General features: G+C 42.5%; 1 protein-coding gene and 1 non-coding gene across 6 annotated transcripts in view; both read left to right on the plus strand.

Moving 5' to 3' along the window:
- RNF150 (ring finger protein 150) overlaps window positions 1–7715 on the plus strand; it is a 281768-nt gene that overhangs the window by 230403 nt on the left and 43650 nt on the right. The gene's annotated exons all lie outside the window — the stretch shown is intronic.
- TRNAR-CCU (transfer RNA arginine (anticodon CCU)) lies at window positions 788–860 on the plus strand. The gene has a single exon. It is a non-coding gene; the product is annotated as a tRNA-Arg (tRNA).

The following is a 7715-nucleotide window of genomic DNA, read 5'->3' on the forward strand; positions in this document are numbered from 1 at the left end:
ACTCCTTTACATGAACGTTCTTGCAGTAAAACCTAAACCACTTACATGGTGACATATTCAAATATCCTTAGAGCTTCCTCCCCATCTCCTGCATAGACAAACTAAATGCTGTTCTGGTGGACAGTAAGGTATAAAAATATTTAAATAGCTATTCTGGCATATGACTGAAGCTAAAACCTCAAGTATTTCTTCTACAGTCTAATACAGCAGAGAGAGAAGTGTCAGTTCTAAGGAAACCATCATTCAAATTAACTTAGGTTTAAGGTTAAAAGGGTAGGTGGATAGTGCAGTTTTTAAATGAGGTGTACTCTTTCCCTTGGTAGAAGCAGCCTATTCACTATAGAAAATTTGGAAATGAAGCAAAGCAGATGAAAGCATGTTGAAATATTTCCTCTTAAATTGACCTCTTTTTTACATATTCAGGATGTTTATACACTTCAGGAGCTCATTCACACTGAAATTTAAAGATAAATTTTTCTGATGAAGAAGCATAACAGCCCTCATTGTTTGTTGAAAGCCTGAAAGATAACGAAAAAAATCAAAAAATGAATCAATACCCCACTACCCAGAAATGATCACTGTTAACATTTTGGTGTCTTTCCTGATAATCTTTTGATATAGTTGAGACAATAAGCGTGGGGTGAACGTTCATTATTGTAACCACAGAATTTTCACAAGACCTCAACGGAGAGTTCAATTCAGTTGCTCAGTCATGTCTGACTCTTTGCAACCCCATGGACTGCATGGACCCCATGGAGAGTAACTAAGAGTTACTGGGTGATGGGACTCCCTGGTAGTCCAGTGGCTAAGACTCTGCACTCCTAATGCAGGGGGCCCCGGTTCCATCCCTGGTCAGGGAACTAGATCCCACATGCCTCAAGTAAGAGTTCCCATGCCACAACAAAAGATCCTGTATGCTGCAACTAAAAGATCCATGTGTTTCAACCAAAACCTGATGCACACAAATAATTTTTTTTTTTAAGAGTTACTAGGTGCTAAATATCTGCCCATGCAGGGTGTATTAGTTTTGGATAGATATGAGTTTTGAATTGACTTTTAGAGGCATGAGGATCTCAATACTGAAGCATTAACCATTACACATTAAGAAGTCCCTAAAGATAGATTATGATCCCTTTGTTTTGAAGGTCTAAAATGGTACAAAAGCAGTTTTGAACTTTTTATAACCATACTAAATAAAAACAAGTTGGTAGGGTTGATTTTAATAAAATATTTTATTTAACCCAATGTAGCCAAACTGTTTTACGTACTTCATTTTATACTAACTCTTCAAAACCTGGTGTGTATTTTATACTTAGAGCACATCTCAATTTAGACTAGCTCCATTTCAAGTGCTCAGAAGCCATGTGTGGCCACCGGCTACCATATTGGAGAACACAGACTTAGAATCCTAGTAATTTAGGGATCTAAGAACTTTAAAGGTCATTTAATCTTAACCGTGATAAACTTCTGGTTTTCACCATAGGAAAATTGAACAGAGGAGTAAGCAAGTGACTGACTCAGATCAAATATTAAGTTCTTTTTGCAAAGTACAACATTACCCCCTAATTTTTCATTTATTGGACATGTTAGTTACCATCAAGCATATCACCATTAGTGGTCTAAGTGAAGTATAATATTTTGGAAGACCTGATAAAATTTTGCTAGCAGTTCAAAAACACTTAACGCATGAACCTTTTTTGAGCCCATGCTGAGGCTGTGCTGCACTCAGTCGTGTCTGACTCTGGGACCCCATGGACTATAGCCCTCCAGGCTCCTCTGTCCTTGGAATTCTCCAGGCAGGAATACTGGAGTGGGTTACCATTTCCTCTTCCAGGGAATCTTCCCAGCCCAGGAATCAAACCCGTGTCTCCTGTCTCTCCTGCATTGGCAGGCAGATTCTTTACCACTATACCAACTGGGAATCCCTTTTGAGCCTATAAAAAGAATCAAATTAAAAATGGATTCTATTTCTTGCAGTGAAATGATTGATCGACTTTCAAGAGAAAGTGTGTCGTCTGTTAGATTCCTGATTTTGAAAAGTGGCCACATACTTCATCTCAGTAAAGCCCAGATGACAAATGAAAAGGCATAGTTTATGAGTGAAAATACAACCAAAAATGAAATAGGAAATTAAAGTCTGTATCCAGATAATTCATAATCTCCAACGGTTTTGGCTAAAACGGACTCAGAGTGTTTAAGTTCATACCGGGCATTCAGTAGCTATTCACTGAATGACTCGAAGTGAAAAATGTTTGATCTAAACTTGAACAGGGAGCTTATGTTCACAACAGAAGGAAAAATGCCAGGTAATTTCAAAGGAAGGTCTTGGTAGAGATGAAGAGACAAGAGACCACATCTGTAGTCTGAAGACCAATGCCATATGTCAATATGGCTAAAGATACAGCCTCTTAGTGCAGAAACTGAATTGTTCTCACAAAATACTTTTCCTAGGCCATTTCTTTTCTTAATCGAAGTATAGCTGATTTATAATGTTATAATACTTTATGTATACAGCAAAGTGATTTAGTTTTATTACTATGTATTCTTTTTCAGATTTTTTTCCATTATAGAGTATTACAAGATATTGAATATAGTTCCCTGTGCTATATATTAATTCCTTGTTGTTTATCTGTTTTATACATGCTAATGTGTAATCTGTTGGGCTTCCTAGGCAGTGCAGTGGTAAAGAATCTTCCTGCTAATGCAAGAGACATGGGTTCGATCCCTGGGTTGGGTAGGTCCCCTGGAGAAGGAAATGGCAATCCTCTCCAGTATTCTTGCCTGGAGAATTCCCTGATGGGCTACAGTCCATGGGGTCACAAAGAGTCACACACACACACAAATGTGTATCTATTAATCCCAGTTTATCCTCATTTCCCCTTTGGTAGCTGTAAGTCTGTATTCTGTCCCTTTGAGTCTATTTCTCTTTCATAAATAAGTTCATTTGTGTCCTTTGTTTATTTTTGTGTCATTTTTTAGATCCCATATATTGGTGATATCATATGATATTTTAGACCATTTCTGAGTAGTTTTCTTTATTGGGATTTAACAGAATATCCCAAACATAATTTTTCTGATTAGATTTTTTAATTGGAGGACAATTGCTTTACAATGATGGGGTGGTTTCTGGTGTACAACAGTGTGAATCAGCTATAGGTATACATATATCCCCTCCCTTGTGAGCCTGATTAGATGTTAATGATTTATACCACTAACTAAATGGCTGTAGATTCCTTAAGGGAAAATTCTCTCTATACAGATTGCACATTGCATAGTGCCCTAAGTCGCATAATCAATAAAGGACCAAACACAGATGCATGAATAAATGAGCAGAAAGATTCAAGCTCTCATCCACGTAACCAACTCCCTAACGCTATCAAAAAAAACACAGATGGTGAAAGGAGGGGATGTGGGGGTGTGATACTGCTACAGACCACAAATAACCCACTGGAGGTTGGACCTGACCTTTTTTTCCTCCCTTATCCTTTCCTACCTCACATCGCTAAAGATCCAGACACTGACTAGAAAATTACAGAAAATGAAGAAGTAACAGTAGCTAACAAATACCTAACACCAACTCAGTACCAGGCATCCTTTCACATTATCTATGTGTATTAGCTTACAACAACTCTATGAGGTAAATATTATTTTTAACCTCATTTTACTGATGCAGAAATAGCAGCACCGAGAGATTAAAGTAACTGGCCTGAGGTCATAAGCTAGGGACAGGTGGAGCTGGAATTCTCAGGACCAGCTGACTCTTGAGGAGCATGCCTAGCTATGTTCGCAGGATGAGAAAGGGGAGAAAATGAACATGGTGCTCACTTCATTTTTTTTTTTTACTCTCTTCCTCCAGTTTTCTAAATCTCTGAAAGTTCAAAAGTGCGTTTAGTTTCAACTTGCCTTCTCATCCCTACCTCCATTCTTCCTTTCCTGACAAACAGTTTTGGTTTAGAGTCAATTAAATATACGTAGAAGTCATTTCAGCCCTCGGGGGGAACAGCGTAGAACAGATTGCCTTTAGAGTGAAAATGGGAAAATGTGGCAGTAAAGGATCACCTTCAGTTCCCAGGAAAAGAAAAAGAAGAAAAACATTTACAAAGGAAAGGAAATCCAGACTGGTTGCCAGTCTGACATTTGAGAGAAGGACATTCTCATATGCATCTTGTTAATGTTTCTGACATTTCAGCTTTTATCCCTCACACGGCAGCACCGAATCACAGTTTCTCTTCCACTTTGGTGCAGCGAGTCATTTGTATGCATGCACAAATGTCACTCACCAATCTTTTTTTTTTAATTAATTAATTGATTCACGTTTGTTTTTGGCTGTGCTGGGTCTTCGTTGCTATGTGCAGGCTTCTCTTTGTGGTGGCTTCTCTTGTCGGGAAGCATGGGCTTTAGGGCACCCAGGCTTCAGTAGTTGCGGTTCCCTGGGTCTAGAGCACAGGCTCAGTAGTTGTGGCACACGGGCTTAGTTGCTCCGTGGTGTGTGGAATCTTCCTGAACTAGGGATCGAACCGGTGTCCCCTGCATTAGCAGGCGGATTCTTAACCACTGGACCACCAGAAAAGTCCCCACTCACCAGTCTTTATCTGCTTTCCTGTTTGCACCGTACCTGCCTTCTGACTCTCTGAGCCTGTAGCTTCTTGGATTGGCTTCAGCAGGGGAAAAAGTTCCTTAGGACCAAAGGAAAACACAGCTAAACAAAAGACCTGGTGTGTTTAGAGACTCCAGACAGAAGCTAGAGAAAGACACACAGAAAAGAAGACACTATCACTCCTCCAAAACATCCCACATCCCTCCACACTTCTCAAGAGGGTCTGAGACCTTCCCATTGTTTTTCAATGAAGTTGCTGACACCACCATCCACTTCTTGTATTGAGTCACTACCGGCGTCTTCTAGCTGCCTCCAGATCATTACCCACTTGCCACTCCTTCCAACTCAAGCTAGAAGGAATCAGCAGTCAGCCCTGGGGTGGCAGGTGGAGGGTGGAAGGGGTGGAGGGAGCTGGGAGCTAGAAAGGGAGGAGATAGACAGTGTCCATTTCTCCCAGATTCGCCCCTGTATGTTCCGATGAGCACGTGACATAGTGAGTTTGGTCAGGAGACCTGGTCTTCAGACTTCACAGAAGGAAGCAGTCCACATAAATCCTTATACAGGCTAACAGGTTCAGACTCGACCAGCTGAATTGAAACGTGGTGTGGGTTTCCTTTGGGAAACTTCCTGCTATATGGAGCTGGTATAATAGACCCTGCTCGGGGAGGAAAGTTCCAGCAGGAATTTTCTGCTCACCTATAGGTAACCGACAGTTTCAAGAGTCCCTTTATGTCCCAAACATGGACAAAAGGATTTTTTTTTTTTATTCTGTGGGCCTTTCCCCTTGTGAGACCCATCACTGTGGACAGATGGGCCTCCACTGCTTACCCATAAGGCCTCCTGCAACGCCTGCACATCTGGCCTCTGTCTGCTCAGTCTCTGACTGTCCAAGCTGAGCCCAGTCCTCTCACTCCCCGGGTGGTCACCTCTGGGACCTCACACATCATCTGTCCTGACAGCCCTCTCCAGTACAGCCCTGTTCCCATCCTCTGACCCCACACAGACCATCAGCCTCCTCCCTCCAGACTCCAGGCAGACAGGAGACCTGAGTCCACACTCTGTTTTGTTTCATTTTTTAACCTTTTGGCTGTGCCACAAGGCATGTGGGATCTTAATTCCCTGACCAGGGATTGAACCCAGGTCCCCTACATTGGAAGCTCAGAGTCTTAACCACTGGACCACCAGGGAAGTCCCTGAAGAAGAGAAGCTTTAGCTTCTCTAAGGCCTGAGTTTGTTCTCCCTGAGTCCCACCTACATGAAGCAGAGTTCAGAATCTCCTTGTGGTAGAGGGGGTGGAGTTTCTCTTACAGGAACCCCTCAGTGGGCGTGGTCCTGGGCAGTAGCCCCTCCCCACCCCTTCTAGAGGAGTGGGATTCAGCGAGTCAACGCTGGCTCCTTGGCTAAGCTCTTTTCCAATTTACCCGCGTTTCTCTCCCTCTCCCCCCTTGTTACTGTCATTAACTGGGTAATGAGGTCCAGAGTCATCGAACAGGTGCCCTTCACATCTACTCCATCCAGCAGTGGTATGGGCGGTCCAGGGGCTGGGGGAGGTGGGAAAGGCTGTCTCCGAGTTCTTTGTTGCCAGTAGCTCTTCAGTAGGAACTGAGGCAGGAGGAGCCCCACAAGTGCAGAAGAGTTAGTCCCTAAATGTCTCCATGGGCTTCACCAGAGGGCACCTTTCTAGCTGATATGGGAGACCCGGGTTTGATCTCTGGATCCAAAAGATTTCCTGGAGGAGGGCATGGCAACCCACTCCAGTATTCTTGCCTGGAGAATCCCATGGACAGAGGAACCTGGTGGGCTACAGTCCATGGGGTTGCAAAGAGTCAGACACGACTGACCGACTAACATACACACACATGCATATGCACGCACACACACAGGAACTGAACTACAGTTCATTTGCAGAGAGAAAAAACACACAAACACACACTCTTCAAAATATACTCATGATACAAAAAGTAATCGTTACAGCAAAGCTGAAACTGCAGCCCAGCAAAAAGTCATTTTCAGCAAACGTATTTACCAGCTATCACTGTAAGCGCTGAGGGCTCTGCAGGAACACAGATGAGATACTAATTATGGAAAGAACTCCCAAAGAGTTCATTCAGAGACTTGTGCTTTGTAATTTCTGGAAGGATCCGTTTTCTCTTCTTTGAGGAACTCAATAGGAACCTCTCTAGGGAGTCTTCATTCCTAAAAACACATTCTCTAAAAATGAGGCCAGAAAAGATGTTCGTTCTTAACTTTTTTTAAGTTTTATGTTTATTATTTTGGGAGCCATAGAAGAAGCATCAGAATATCTACATTCAAAAGTTGTAAATGCCCCCAGACTTGCTCCAACCACAAGCTGAATACAAACACAAGAGTGACTTTTTTTTTTTTTTTTTTAGGCCACAGCTTGAGGATCTTAGTCCCCCATGCGCATGCTAGGTCATTTCAGTCATGTCCAGCTCTTTGCGACCCTATGGAATATAGACTGCCAGGCTCCTCTGTCCAAGGGATTCTCCAGGCAAGAATACTGGAGTGGGTTGCCAGGCCCTCCTTCAGGGGATCTTCTCAACCCAGGGATCAAACCCATGTCTCTTGGTTTGGTAGGCGGTTCTTTACCACTAGTACTGCCTTAGTTCCCCAACCAGGGATCAGACCCATGCGCCCTTGCTGTGAAAGTGCAGTCTTAACCACCAGACCACCAGGGAGAACTCTACTCAGTGCTCTGTAATGGCCTATATGAGAAAAGAATCTAAAAAAGAGTAGATATATGTATAACCATTTCACTTTGCTATATACCTGAAACTAACACAACACTGTTAATCAACTATCCTCCAGTAAAAATTTAAAGAGAGAGAATATTTATGACTTTTCCCGAGAACTCAGTTTTGAATCTCTGGGTCAAGGCAACTGAGAGCAAAAGGGAGGCTTGGCATGAACATCCTATTTCTGTTCCAAATGGGCAACTACATTTTGCTACATTTGCAAAGCTGCAATCTCCAGGTTTTAATGTGACTGCAAAATATGCTGGTGCATCCAGAAATAAACACCTCTAGAGAAAGCATTCCAGCCTTGATTAGAAAGGACAAGACTGAATAGCCACCTCTGCTTTTTTGACTTGCATCAG

This window comes from Bos taurus, chromosome 17 (assembly GCF_002263795.3).
Source record: "Bos taurus isolate L1 Dominette 01449 registration number 42190680 breed Hereford chromosome 17, ARS-UCD2.0, whole genome shotgun sequence".
NCBI classification, from domain to species: Eukaryota; Metazoa; Chordata; class Mammalia; order Artiodactyla; family Bovidae; genus Bos; species Bos taurus.